This window comes from Pogona vitticeps, chromosome 1 (genome assembly GCF_051106095.1).
Source record: "Pogona vitticeps strain Pit_001003342236 chromosome 1, PviZW2.1, whole genome shotgun sequence".
Lineage (NCBI taxonomy): Eukaryota > Metazoa > Chordata > Lepidosauria > Squamata > Agamidae > Pogona > Pogona vitticeps.
Window position 1 is genome coordinate 26,317,326 of NC_135783.1, and position 15,411 is coordinate 26,332,736.

Sequence of the window (15,411 nt, forward strand, 5' to 3'; positions counted from 1 at the left end):
GGGGGGGAGGTCAGAAACTTTAAAAAACTTAAAAGAAAGTCACTTACCAGGTGCTGTAGACTGAGCCTTGCTCTTCACAGTGCCTTGGTAGACCCCAGAACAGCCAAATAAAGAGCCCCAAACAGCTAAAAGACAGCAGGCACCCGGCAGACATTTTGTGCTCTTCTCCGCTCCTGCTCCTTCCCTCTCCCCTCTCCCCACCTAACAGCTGATCAGCGCTGGTCTGAAAGGCTTTGCAGGCAGCTTTTAAAGCAAGTACCCCTATGCACGTTTCTACACAGGCAGGTTTCAGCTCAAATGGAGCACCTTTGAACCCAAGCAGTTTAACCCAAAACAAGCAGCTTTTAAAGCAAGTACCCCTATGCACATTTCTACACAAGCAGGTTTCAGCTCAAACGGAGCACCTTTTCACCCAAGCACAGTTTAACCCAAAACAAGCAGCTTTTAAACTACATTTTACATTTTAAAAAGACAATACCAGGCAGTCCCAGGTCTCTCTCCCAGCAATCTAACTGCTTGGACTAGCAAGGAAGCAGACAAGCAGCCTCTTCACTAACTGAAAGTTTGAATTTCCCCGCTTTCCCTGCCTTCCCCGCATATTAGGTATGCTAATATCTGTGCACTGGAGTGGGAGGAACATTCCAGCCCCTGATGGGGGTCCTGTGGGGCACCCCAAAAACACTGAGTAGGTCTCTTGGCCTCTTTCAGGACTGGGCCTGTACAGCCCTGCTCTGATCAGGAGGTGCAGCCGGGACGGGGTCACCATGCCCTTGGGGGATAGGGCACAGAAAGGGGAAGAATTTTCAGGAGCCATTCCAACTCATACCTGGCAGAGGAGATACCACTGTTGTAAAAGTGTTTTTCCCAGGGTAAGGCTCATCTATTGCACTCTGGATGTGCTGACCCCTGTGATTTCCCCAAATGTGGGAAAATCAACTGCCTAAGTGGGGGACTGTGTGGTTTCCCCTAGTCTTTCTAGAATTACTGTTTCCCCTTTGGTCCTTGGCTGTTTTCATTGCCTGCTGCCACAGGCCTGTTAGCCTTGCTGGTTTTCCAGGTGGGCTGCAAGAAGCAGATCCTGGAAAGCCAGCAGTGCAGAATGGTGAGATCCAAACAGCATGCAGTCTTTGGTGCCAGTTCAGAGGCTTCCCAGTATGGCAGTGGGATGCTTCTGGGTGGTGGTGGCTGAACCCTTTTTTACTGTATTCGCTCCATAAGATGCACATACTCCCCCCCACTTTTTTGGGGGGGGGTAAGTGCTTCTTATGGAGCAAAAAATACGGTATCCGTCAAGCTGATGTGGAAAGGCTATGGAGGCACAAAAGCCTTATTCTGTGATCACAAAAACATTGCATGAACAGAAGAAACACATCCATGCCCTCCCCCAAAAATTAGCTACCTGTCCCACAACATTAGGAGGTCACATCATTCTCATTAACTCCTTAGGGCACCAGAACCTGGAAAACGTACTTTGTTCAACTATACCTCAGAGAATTCCCCCACCCAGGGTAGCCAAGCCGGCTTGAGAATTCTGGGGATTACGTTTTTAAACATAACTTCTCTGAGTTCTGGATGAACCTTGAAGTAATTAGTGACAAATGACCAGCACCTTCTTTGACCATAGCAACTGCATCCAGTCAATGATTAAGTGAAAGATCGCTCTGTAAATAACCTGAATTGACAAATATATTCTCAGGAAATGTATGCACCCAGCTGGGCAATACTACTCTGCACGTGCATTATGAACATAAAACTGCCTGAATCTTTTCAGGCTGAGCACCACTTGCCGTTATCTTTTGGCGCAAGAAAGGAGCCAGATGTGAGCTGAATGTAAAATGAGACACTGCGTATGGGCAATGAGGATTAGAGCCAAAGTACTGGAGATCAAAGTGGTAAAAATGCCTCCTGCAGATAATGGATTCCACCTCCATTCTGATAATTTTCATAGAACAATATCTGCCAAGTTGAAGAGAGACCTTTCATTAAAAATCTGTCAAGTATACATGTGTGTGAATAAAAGATAGTGTAGATTTAGACAAAGCCTTCATAAAATTCTATTTCTTTTACAGGAGCATTATCACAGAACAGAAATGGTCTTACAAAAACTGGAAAAAGATTAAGGCAATTTTTGTTGCAAGAACACACTAACAAAGCTATTGATTAAGAAGAGCTCATAAAGTATGCTCTCTCTAGGAGTCCCTTAAAAAAAAACAGAAATGAGTAATGTGGCATTGATGGAAGCTTTGTAACAAATTTAACCAAATACAGGGTCCAGTTCATGTTAGAGGATGCCAGTGAAGGTGACAAAGAAATTTTACTTTTCCATCATCATTGTATCCACTCAGCCACAGTACCTTACACTTTAGCCCATACGGACAGCTTGGTAACCCACAGTGACCTTCGTGGATTCAATTAAAAAAAAACACCTCTGATTAATGAAGGTGGGATATTGTGCTTCTGAATCTACTACAGATGGGCACAAACCGCTGGTTCAGCAGGTCATGCCAGTTCGTCCACTTCTCATCCAAACACAAAGCAATTGTCATGGCTGTTTTAAACTGTAGATATCTACAATTCAAAATGCCAGGAAAAGGCCTGATATTGTTGCACAATATAATGCCTACATTGCCAGTAGGAAATAGCCAACCTTTACACTGCATAAGGCAACCTGAATGTTAACACCACCAGTAGTCAACATGGTCTGAAGCAGTGGTCCCCAACCTTGGGTCTCCAGATGTTCTTGGACTTCAACTCCTAGAAATCCTGGCCAGCAGAGGTGGTGGTGAACGCTTCTGGGAGTTGTAGTCCAAGAACATCTGGAGGCCCACTGGTCTACAGGATACACATTCACATTTGTTGAAAAATAACCATGACAATTGCTTTGTGTGTTTGGGTAAAAAGTGGTCAACTGATGCAAAAAGGAGTCAGCTTGTGGAATTTTCCCTTGCTTGGGTCTCACTTTGTGAGCAAGGTCTATATATAGAATATATATATATATTCTAATATATGTGATTATTCTCCAGGATTTCTTGGATGAAAAAGGATTATTTAGAACTGTTTCAATTAATGCTTGAGTGCCTTTTCTGGAACAGAATTAATATTCACAGTTGATCAGTGGTTGGTCCACAGCTGATGCGCCACACAATTGTGCAATCTGGGATTTACAGTGTGCAAGTTTTCAGACCAAATGGTAGTACAACTTCCTCACTGCAGATGTGGACATGACAGAGTGGGGACAAGTAAATGTAAATAACATTATAAACCCTACTCAAAGCTGATTCCATATGTGAGTTGTTGTTTTTTATTACAGCTGTTATGTCCCTAAGAGTCACAACATACTCCACAACACTCCACTTTTGATGCATGAGTATTTTTGATTGATTGGTCTAATTGATTTCTCTCAATATCACAAAATAGATCTTTGGCTGTCTATTAAGACAATTTGACATTCTTTATGCACGTACTAGCCATAGCAGAAAAAAAGCAGAATTTTCATAATGGCTGCTAAAAGCAATAAAACATGTTGTATTCTAATTCAGAGATCCATTATATTCCTCATAATTTTTATCCCACTGCAAATATATTCAGGGAGATCTCGTACTTAAAAGGGATTGTTGTTTTTGTTGTTTAGTCGTGTCCAACTCTTCGTGACCCCATGGACCAGAGCACGCCAGGCCCTCCTGTCTTTCACTGCCTCCCAGAGTTGGGTCAAAGGGCATTAGAATGCTTCAAAAAGCATGTAAGAAAGATGTAAGAAAGACAGGCAGCCAAAACAACAACAACAACAAAAAACATGTTGTGGCACCTTAAAAACTGACTTCTATATTTTAATATGAGTTTCGTGGATCAAGTCCACTTCCTCAGACAAGCTGGTAGTTTGTGATTCTGAACGTCAAGTTCTTCTTGCATTAGGCAGTTTAAAACAGCTTGCTAGGCTAATATAAGTACAAGAGAAAAATAAAGGAAAATAATATCCTGGTAAATTATTTGGTGTTACCTCAAATTATTGAGATCTGTTGCAACTTTTCACACATAACTTATTCTTTTCAATTAAAACTAACAAGATGCTTCTATTGATGCCAAGAGCTCAGCAAATAGGAAAGAATGACAATTAATCTCAAATCAATGCAGAATGCAAGGGTTTCTCTGTAAACCACAGTTTGTGAATCTGTAAAAAAGCTTGAGAACGGCATTTGCTTCATATCATCTATTCTTTGCTGGTTTTCAGTGAATTAATGAGGACATTTGAGTCCAAACTCTAATGGTTAAGATGGAAATACTAGTTAGCACGTACTGTTGTCATTCCTACTGCAGAAATTTCAATTAAAGCAGATAAGGAAGCACATGCAATGAAAATGAGAAACAACTTTTATTTTATAAGTAATAATTATTGGCAGCAAATCTATACCAAATATCTCTGCCTAAAAAGGAAAACAGAACTGGTCCAAGGTATCTAGCAACAGATTCCATGAAACAACTCCTTATAGCTGTGTTAGTCTGTTTCCGCATGTATTACAAAAACTCATACAAAAATGAAAACAAAATAGTTGTGGCTCTTCAAAGACTAACAGATTTATTTCACTGTAAAATTTTGTGGATTATAATCCACTTCCTCAGGCATACCATTTAAAATGCCGCAATTCCTATTTTTATGTTTTTGTTATGTACCTATAGACAGGGTTTCCCCCCTACAGGTGTCATAGGAAATCCTTGACATGTGACTACTAAAGTGATATCGCTATTCAAACTGAATTCTATACTTTAGTAAGACAATTCCATCCACCAGTGGTACACATGTGCTGTTCGTAAAATGGTACTTATAGGAGACAGATAACTATGTTCTTCTATTCTGCACACACCCACTTTCTCTTTTCCTACCTCACCATTAAAGATTCCATCTGAGTCAATTATCTCATCTTTATGTCTAATTCAGAAAGAGGGCATGATCTGCTTTTCTCTCTCTAGAGGCAGATGCATTAGACAGGCTTTCAGCTAGGTTGCAACATCTTCAGAGAAGGGCAGGAGCCATCATACTGGCCTTCGAATGCCTGATTAATCCAGACTGCCTTTCACTAGCGCCTTTGTGTGCTGTGGATGCGTCTTTAAACTCTTGGCTGGGAAGACTGTAGTCTTATGTTACTTGTATTTTGACACCTTACAAAGTCCTAATGCATTTCCCACACACCAGCTGTGGCATAATCTATCTTGCTGGCAGCTAGAAGTGCCAAAATACACCTTCCCAGTTTCTCTGCTGTTTTCAGGTATGTTTACTTGTCTCTCTCATTAAGATGTGTCAACATTTTGTAACCAAGTGAAGTAGCGTGAATATCCATGGATTATCAAAGAGGAAAGACTATCCCACTGAAACCCAAATATGTTATCTGTTCATCCCTTCTACTGATTCTATGCTTTTAACAACTACACACCAACATCAACTAGTATTATTGCCAGACTGAAGATCAAGTGAAGCCAAACTAGTGAAACCAGACTCACATCCTCTTTTTAACATCTTGGTTTGTTTGTGCACGTCAGTGGTTCCCAAACTAAAGGTCCCAGATGCTCAGGGACTATAATTCTGAGAAACTGTCATCACTAGTTATGCTGACTAGGGCTTTTGGGAGCTTTAGTGGAAGAACATCTGGGCCCCACATTTGGAAACCATTGGTTTGTATCAGTGTCTCTGTTCTGAACCACAGAATATTGCCATGAAATTAATCTCTAAATAACAATACAATACAATGCTACTTTTGAAAGGAAGATACAAGTCTGAAAGATTAAGGTTATCAGAAATGTAAGTTTACACAGACTTTTTCTATCTCTACATTATCAATCTATGATGCACGGAGCCCCTATCCTCTATGTTTCAATGGTGGAAATGATCACTAATATACAATAAACACTGGCAGATACCACAGTGTAAACAATACAATGTGTAAGAAGTTGCAACAACAAAGCAGTTAGGGTATAGATTCTGTTACCATGCAGTGAAGATCAAGGTCACAGTTTTGGGATTGTGAGCCTGACCTCTAGAACTCTGCTATGTTTCCTTTGACCCAAGATAAAATATTAATAAATAACAACTAAACTAGAGAAGTTGACTACAGTGGGGTCTCGACTTACAAACTTAATCCGTATTGGAAGGCAGTTTGTAAGTCGAAAAGTTTGTAAGTCGAATCAGCATTTCCCATAGGAATGCACTGAAAACCAATTAATCTGTTCCGGCTGTTTTTGGTTCTTAGGTTGAGGGGCATTTCCCATAGGAACTAAGGCAAAGCCGGTTAATCCGTTCCTACCACTAGGGGCAGAATTTCTTTCTTTTTTCCTTTTAATCTAAGATGACTTAGGTTTTTTAAAAAAGGAAAGAAATGAGGGAGAGAAGGAGGGAACAGACACCTTTTCAACAGAACACCCTGAAAAGCACATTTTCAGCCAAGACAAGTACCTTCTGGAAAAAACCAAGCACCTTTCAGACAACAGATCACCTTGAAAAGCACCTTTTAAATCAAGACAAGCCAATACAAGCACCTTTTGGGGAAAGGGGGGGCAGCAAAGGAGGGAGGGAACACCTTTTAAAAATCCAAAAATCAAAAATTAAAAAAGCGCCAAAAAATAAAAATACAGTCCGTACCGCACTGTACCAGGCAATACCAGCAGTACCAGGCAGTACCAGGCAGTCTGAAGACTGTCTCCAAATCCACTCTCAAAACGCTGGGAAGAGCAAGGAAGTAGATAAGCACCCTCTTCACTGGCCAACGGTTAACTGAAAGTTCAAACTTCATGCTTTCCCCACCTCAAACACGTTTTTTTTGGTTTGTAACTCGAATCTAAGTGTACAAGTCGAGTCAATATTTTTCTCTCAGAGTGGTTTGTAAGTCGAAATGTTTGTAACTCGAGCCGTTTGTAAGTCGAGGATTGACTGTATTGTATGTTGCACGCTTGCACTCTCAATCTAACTTACTGAACAAAGAGCTAATGCAAAGAAGGTATTTTTCCTGTTGGTTGACATGTTCAATGAGCCACTCCCATGCTTATTCCTTGATATGTATCATCTTATCCCTAAAAGTGGCACTAGAAATTAATTCACCAAAGGCAAATGAGAAGGCACTGAGAGATAGTGATACAGTACTTACGTATATATCTATAAGGAGACATGGAAACAAATTTCTATCAGTAATGTATTCACAGTTAAACACTACCAAAAAAAGGTACCATCAGAACTATGATGGTACTTTTTGGTAAGATGTCACTTTTTAATTTAAAATTATTTATTTATTCTTATCAGAATTTTGTACAATTTAAAATTATGGACACATCTGAAATATAAAATTGAAATAAATTTAAAAAGTTAAAATGACTGAATTATTTTTTATTAGAAGTGAGCTACTTTAATAGCATTATACTGACCAATCACTAGAACTTCTAAAGCAGCAATTCTCAACAGGGGCCCCTTAGGGGCCTTACCACACTTGAAGGAGGACACAGACTGGAGACTATTCTTCACACAGCACTTATAAGGTTTGTTATGTAACTTATACAATGGTGATTTGGCCTGTATTTCTTTCATATTGTGTTTATGGCCATGGCCAAAAAAAGGGTTGAGAATGCCTGTTCTAAAGTACACATGGTGGGGCATACATTGCATGCACATAAATTGTGTGCTGCATCAAATGAATTTCTTCACAGTCACAGAATATGTGTCCTGTATCCAAGTAGCCCCATCTTATGTATTCGCGAAGGCTTTCACGGCCAGGATCTAATGGTTGTTGTGGGTTTTTTCAGGCTCTTTGGCTGTGTTCTGAAGGTTGTTCTTCCCAATTTTCTGCCAGTCTCTGTGGCTGGCATCTTCAGAGGACTGGCGTAGCACTCTGTGCTCTGGTGCAGTTTGTTTGGGAGTTGAGTATTTTTAAATGTTAGGAAGAACAACTTTCAGAACATGGTCAAAGAGCCTGAAAAACCCACAACAACCATTAGCCCCATCTTACTTGATTATTCCCTGATCTTCCTACTTTACTTAGAAGTCTATTAAATTACTTCCAGATGGACCAGCAAGAATCTTATCCTGGTATGAGACAACCTTTGGCCTTCATCCATTTTGAGGTGTATTGTTTTAGCTCTACAAAGGTTTAGCCTTGCCTGCCCCGGTTTAATATTTAGAGTTGAGATGTGTGCAGAAAACTTTTCCTCAATTTTAGCCATGGTCTACGAGGTTGGTGTCCATGAAATACGTGAGTGTGGTGTTATATTATCTTATGTACTTATGGAGGAGCAATGCCAGACAAATACAGTAATAGACTTTTTCACTGGGGATAGTTTCAGGCAGCCAGTATTAACACTGCAGGGTTCATTAAGAGCTACCTCCCCTTGTTTGGCATGTGCCAATTTGTAACATACAGCACTAGCATATTCTGTTGTGGTGTAGCATGGAAACAAAGCTGTTTTTTGCTACACCACAACAGTGCTGTGGGTGTGCAACCAGTCTGACCCAGCCAGTGTCCTAAGGACAGTGGTGCACCACATAGCGACGATAATCCGTTCTGAAAAAAGCGTCGCTATACGGATTTGTCGCTATGTGGGGCAAAAAAGCACGTTTAAAAACACGTTTAATGCATTCCTATGGGGAAAAAAAATCACCTTTAAGCGAAAATCCTCCATCTGGCCGTCATTTTCGCTACCCAGTAAGCGAGGAAAGGGCACGAAAACACTGCGGGTGGCCATTTTATTTACCCAGCAGCCATTTTGGAACCGCCAATCAGCTGTGTGAAAACGGGGCGTTTGCGAACATCGCAATGTGATCGCAAAAGCGATCGCAAAATCTTCATCGCTATGCGGATTCGTCATTAAACGGGGCGCCCGTTAAGCGAGGTACCACTGTGTGTTATTTCTGCCAGCAACTTTCTGTTTGGTGTCTAGACAATGCTTTTGTAGGTCAGGATTCAATCAAGATTGATGCCTAAATATTCTGGGGGAGGACAGTGTTTCAAAATCTTATTTTTCCCAACTAACTTGGAGCTTCCTCTCAGCTTCCAGACTTGTGTTTTTAAAGGACTTGGTTTCATCTTGTTGTTTTTATAATACAGTTGTGCCTCGCTAGACGATTGCCTCGCGGGACGAAAAACCCGCAAGACGATTGGTTTCTGCGATCACTATGGTGCCTCACAAGACCTTTTTTTCTATGACCGTGCTTTGCAAGTATACTCAGGCATCCACCGGACAACAGCATGCAGCTGACTAATCCTTCCTATCCAGAAGCACTGCACTGTAAAAATAATTGAACTGCTAGTATCTGATTCATTGATTGACATGGTTTCTATGTTATCCACAGTGCAATTCACACAAGAGGTGAAAATTGAGAATGGCAAGTAATATCACAAAAATTTAACAATAGTGAAGAATCTTAAAATTTTAAAAATAAACAAATTTTAATTGCCACAAGATTTGTGGACTACAATCCACTTCATCTGAAAAAAAAATAGGTTACATAAAATAGGCTTTTCTTGACTACCCCTTCCAATAAAAATCTCAACAATTTAAATTGCGTATCTGATCACTGCAATATAAGCTACTATCTACTAATAAAAAAGAGGATTTTATTTGTTTATTTGTTTATTTGATTTTATTTATATCCCGCCTATCTGGTCTTGTGACCACTCTAGGCGGCTTCCAAACAAATAAAAAACAACATATAAATATAACAAGATAAAAAAGAAATTTTAAATCAATAAACAGATTCTTCAAGATAGGAAAAATAACAGAAGATAAATGAAGGGAAAATTAAGTATTAACGGGAGGGAAGGCCTGCTTAAACATTCAAGTTTTTAATTGGTTCTTAAAAATACCCAGCGACTGTGCCGCACAAATCTCTGGAGGGAGGTTGTTCCAGAGGCGAGGAGCCACCGCCGAGAAGGCCCAGTTTCTTGTTTTTTCCTTCTGGGCCTCCCTCGGCGTCAGGCTCCTCAGCCTCACCTCCTGACTCGATCAAGTGATACGGGTAGATCTTGGTGGGAGTAGGCATTCCATCAAATATCGAGGCCCTAAACCGTTTAGGGTTTTATACACGTAAGCATCAACACTTTGAAGTCAATGCAGAACCAAATGGGCACCCAATGCAGTGCGGCCAGGATAAGAGAAATATGATGGTATTTTCTCACTCCACTAAGGACTCTGGCCACCGCATTCTGCACCACTAGGAGTTTCTGTATCAGCCTCAAAGGTAGCCCCACATAGAGTGCATTACAGTGGCAGAGATTACGAGCGCATGTACCAAGGTAGTAAGCACCCCAACATCGAGATAGGGTCGCAGCTGGGCTATCCGCTGGAGATGAAAGAAGGCGATACGGACCACCAACGCCACCATCGGGTCCAGGTGGATCCCCAAGCTGCGAACTCCACTCTTAGCAGTAAGAGTCACCCCCCAAACGAGAGTTTCCCAAACCACCTACAGTAGGAGCGCCCACCCTCAGAACTTCTGTCTTGTCTGGGTTCAGCCTCAGCCCATTTTCCTGCATCCATTGCAGTACAGACTCCAGGCAGTGCTGAAGGGACAGAACAACATCTCCTGCAGTTGGTGAAAAAGAGATGTAGAGCTGGGTGTCATCAGAATACTGATGATACGATGCCCCACACCCCCTGATGACCCCACCCAGTGGCCTCATGTAGATATTAAAGCATTGGGGAGATAATTGACCCCTGTGGAATCCCACAATTGAGATTCCATGGGGCCGAAACACTGTCCCCAAGCTGTACTCTCTGGGGAATGTTTATTCTTGCCATCTCCTGTTTGACCACATCCAGCTTACCAAGGTTCATAGACCTTACATTCCAGGTTCCTATGCAATATTTTTCTTTGCAGCATCAGACTTTCCTTTCACTTCCAGGCGTGTCCACAGCTGAGCGTCCTTTCAGCTTTGGCCCAACCACTTCATTAGCTCTGGAGCTACTTGTACTTGTCCTCCGCTCTTCCTCAGTAACATGTTGGACATCTTCTGACCTGAGGGTCCCATCTTCCAGCATCATATCTTTTGTTTCTGTTCTGAACAAACTATACTCTGATACAATAGTGTCCAATAATATAACTTCTATCATACTGCATGCTTCATGTTTTTATTTTTCTACACTTTTAATTGTATTCATTGTATTATAATTTTATCTTCACTTCACTTTATGATTTTTTTATTTGCTATTTTGTTACTCTGTTGTTTTTTGTTATTTGTTGTAAACCGCCCAGAGTGGCCTTGGCTGCTAGATGGGCGTTATATCAATCAATCAATCAATCAATCAATCAATCAATCAATCAATCAATCAATCAATCAATCAATCAATCAATCAATCAATCAATCAATCAATCAATCAAACAAACAAACTGCAAGATCTATATAATTCTGGAAGAGAAATGGATCTCCCGAAGGGTAAATGGTATAGGCAGTTACTCCCAAATAGTCCTGGTGTTGAGGAGCACTGTATGTGTAGATTTTCTTTCCTTTTTCCTTTGAAGATTAAAAGCTTATTAGATATTTTATTTTCTTTGTTTGTATTTTTATTAATTTAATAAAAATATTTTAAAAATTAATAGTAATACACTCAACTATGAAGAGTGATCAAAGCTGGGCCAATCAAGGGAATGAGTGTGTGCCTAAACGCATCTGCTTTTCTTCAGGGTGTCTAGATGTTGAAGATACAGTATCCTTCAAATATCAGTACAGTGAGGAAATACAAAACACAAAACCTTTTGTGCTTCAAGCAAAACATGCCAGACAAAATATGCTACATAAACAGAGGGTGAAGACAGATTTATTAAAATTACCTCAATGCAAGAGAAACAAGATGAGACAACACCCAATACTGACAAAGCGCTCTTAAGGAAATAAACTGAATCCTCGGCACCTGATGAAATAATGAGATCAGTGCAAATGAAGAAGAAAAAACCTCTGAATCCAGTCTTCCTTATTTGTTGCTCCTTCTATCATCCTAGCTTTGCATTTTAAAGAGAATATTCCTGTCTCTTTTAAAGCTACTACTGACAATAAACAAACAAAACAGGAAATGTAGCTTTCTGACATCTATATGTGCAGGTCTGTATCTCCTCAGGAAACATGTAGGCAGAACAAGGCTACATAACTACTGGCACTGCAAAAAAAGAGAAATTAATATGTGGTCCATGTGTAAAATCTAATGTGAGGTTTGGGTAGCATCTTGGCACCATGGAAATAACATTAAAATGCAAGCTTTTGTATCCAACAGAACTCTTCAGCCTGCTGAAGTCTGCACAGTTTAGGATGCAGTGGAGCCAGTTCCAAGGTCTATATTGCAAGCTTCAAGGATCAGCTTCAGGTGTTGCAGAATCAGCTTTTCTTGTAGTTCTGCACCATTAAGTCTCCTCCAACTTATGCTACCCCTATGAATGAGTGACCTCCAAAAGGTCCCATCATTAACAGTCCTGCTCAGTTCTTGCAAACTCATGTACATTTATGAAGACAATCTATATCTTATTTGATCTTCCACTTTTCCTGCTATCTAATAGCAGGAAATAGAGGAAAATAATAGAGGAAAATAATAGAAATTTTTTCCTAAGATTACTCTTTTCCAGTAAATCTCATCTTCTCATGATGTGCCCTAAGAACAACAGCCTCAGTTTGTCATTTTTTCTTCTGGAGAGAGTTCAGGCTTAGTTTGATCTAGGACTCACTGGTTTGACTTTCTGGCCATCTAGGGTATCTGCAAAGGCCTTATTCAGCATCATATTTCAAATGTGTTGATTTTTTCCACGTTGGCTTTCTTCATTGTCCAGCTTTCACAGCATGGATGGCCTTGGGGTTTCCAGTGACATGACCTTATCCTTAATGATCTTTTCTATTTTCTTCACAGCTAAATTTTTGAGTCTCAGTCTTCTTCTAATTTATTCACTGCAATGTCCATTTTGATTTGATGGCTGAACCAAGTTATAAAAAGCCCTTTGTGATCACTGTCTTCATTCTCAAAATTAACATTATGTATTTTTTGCAGCTCTGTTTTGGCACCTTCTTCTTTCCCCTTTATTAGAAGTTATGCCAAGCCATTGCTGCTTTCTTTCAGTAATATGGTATCATCTGCGAATTTTTGTTTACTGATTTTCTTTCACTACTTTACACTCCTCCTTCATCTGAATCTAGCCCAGCTTTCTATATGAGATGTTCTACATACTGACTGAACAGACGTGGAGTTAAAATACAGTCTCATCGGATATTTTTCCTTTCGGAAGCTACTCTGTTTCTCCATACCCTGTCATAACAGCAGGGCAATCAAGAGTTGATGCACACCCATTTCTTTTGGAACAGTCCATTGCTTCAGTTTTTATCTTGTGGAATATAACATCAAATGCAGCTTTGCACTGTCCATGGGGACTGCCTTTAGCTGCAGAGCCAATCCACAGCACCCACAAGGAGAGACCCTCCACTGTCCCAGGAGTGCTCTTTCCATAAGATAAACATGTACTAGCAGCAATCTAATGTCTCTACTGGCAGGTCTTCCAACATTATCCAATATGGCCCTGGACAATTGCTACACCTACATGCAATCATCCTGAAATCCTGTCGGATCAAAACCAACTTCAATGGTTTTCAGAAAAGCTTTTGAAGAGCACCCCCTTCATGTTTTACCAAAACTTTTTCATTTCTACTTTTTAAATGTTCTTAAATGTTCAAAATTATAGATTGGTTGTAAATGCTTTGATTTTAAGCAACACATTATTAAAAGTAATACTGACTTAGAACTTTAACATATGTTCTCAAATTATGACATTTAGATCAAATCCATTAACCTAAAGGATTTACAAAGTCCAAACCAACCACTGAAGTGATATTTTTTGATTCAAAACATCCCTTGGCCCCAGAAAATATTTTATCATTTTAAACTCAATTTTGAAAATCTGAAGCTTTCTTCCAATAGAAGTCTTTCCTACATAAGGTGGACTGCTTTAAAAGGGGATTTTGGTTTGTTGGGAAGGAGCTCCTTTTAAAAATCAAGTTTGCTGCTATGATGCTGCTGAGGGTAAATTCTTCATTTACTGACTCTTCTGACATTTACAGAAGTCCCACCAAAAGTAGCAGATGGATCCAAGAGAAGGAGAATACCACCTCCTGGAATCTTGCAACTCCAAAAGTTTACTCTATTTGTTGCTGACTATAAGACTTTGATTTCCTTCATCAGCTAAACACCATTGCTGGTGTTTATGCAGTCTGGAAAATGAACTACTTTCTCTTGGCTCATTCACATATTATGTCAGACATGGCCAATAAAGTTTAACTATGGTAAGGATGGTGGCTAAACTAATAAACTGTAAATATGCCAACAAAAATGCAGTCATAGCCAATGGGGGTGGATGGGAAAGCCATGCAATCTTTGTGATCCAAGGAGCATTGTGGCACAGTGGTCTGGCTGTAGTACTGCAGTCAAAACTCTGTTCACAACCTGAGTTTGATCCTGACAGGGTCAGGTACAGTACCTGGCTCAAGGCTGACTCAGCCTTCCATCCTTCCAAGGTTGATAAACTGAGTACCTAGATTGCTAGAGGGGCAATGTTTAGCCTGCATAATTAAACTACCCAGAGTGTGCTTTAAGTGCTATGGGGTAGTATATAAGCAGCACACTTTGCTTTTGCTTTGATCCCTGTGTAGGACTGTGTAATTTTATTAGCGGATCACCAAAATGGTATAAACGTGACAAGCCTTATTCATTGGGATTAGATGACACAAAAAAGTGATGAACTGAGGAAGCAGCAAAGAGTTAAAATTGTGGCCAGATGTGGCACTTCAGTACAGTCTGAGTATCTATGATCAGAGGTTGAGCCCAACCAGTGACATAGAATGGAACCAAGAGCTCTTGAATGCAGGGTTCTTTTGAAGCTGAATCCATAAGGAAACACCAATTGAATGTGGGCCCTCCTCCCCACAAGGCAAGTGCTCTACCAAATAAAGGACCATCCCAGAATTGTTTATTCCACCATCTTAATGTATTCCATGGCTTAACTGCAGGCAGACTGACTTGCAAGATGGACAATGAAGGTTCATTAGAGAAGGTAAATTCTTAGTTCAAAGTTTCTATCTGGCCCATAGTTAGAAGGCTGACTATAACCCCTGGATATCTATCCAATGCCTTAGTGAAAGCATACGAGCTGTAGTCATAATTCTCTGTCTTGCATACAGTTGCCTCTAGAGAACAAAACAGCTGAGCAGACAGAAATCTAAGACAATCAATTCTAGAAGTGGATTGTCTAATAGTCTGGAAGCTAAAATAAGTTTTTCAGTTTTAAGCCATAGATAGTTCATGGAAAAGCTCAACATTATATCTGACTTATTGTATCACTATTAGAAATAGTCAGAGCAACAAGACAAAAGGGTGGTCACGGGATATAACATGGTCAATATTGGTAGCTTTGCA

At 40.2% G+C, this 15,411-nt stretch overlaps 1 protein-coding gene and 1 pseudogene across 4 annotated transcripts in view; one reads left to right on the forward strand and one right to left on the reverse strand.

Moving 5' to 3' along the window:
- EML4 (EMAP like 4) overlaps positions 1-15,411 on the reverse strand; it is a 217,329-nt gene that overhangs the window by 92,920 nt on the left and 108,998 nt on the right. The window lies entirely within an intron of this gene.
- On the forward strand, positions 819-969 carry LOC140703450 (U1 spliceosomal RNA; annotated as a pseudogene).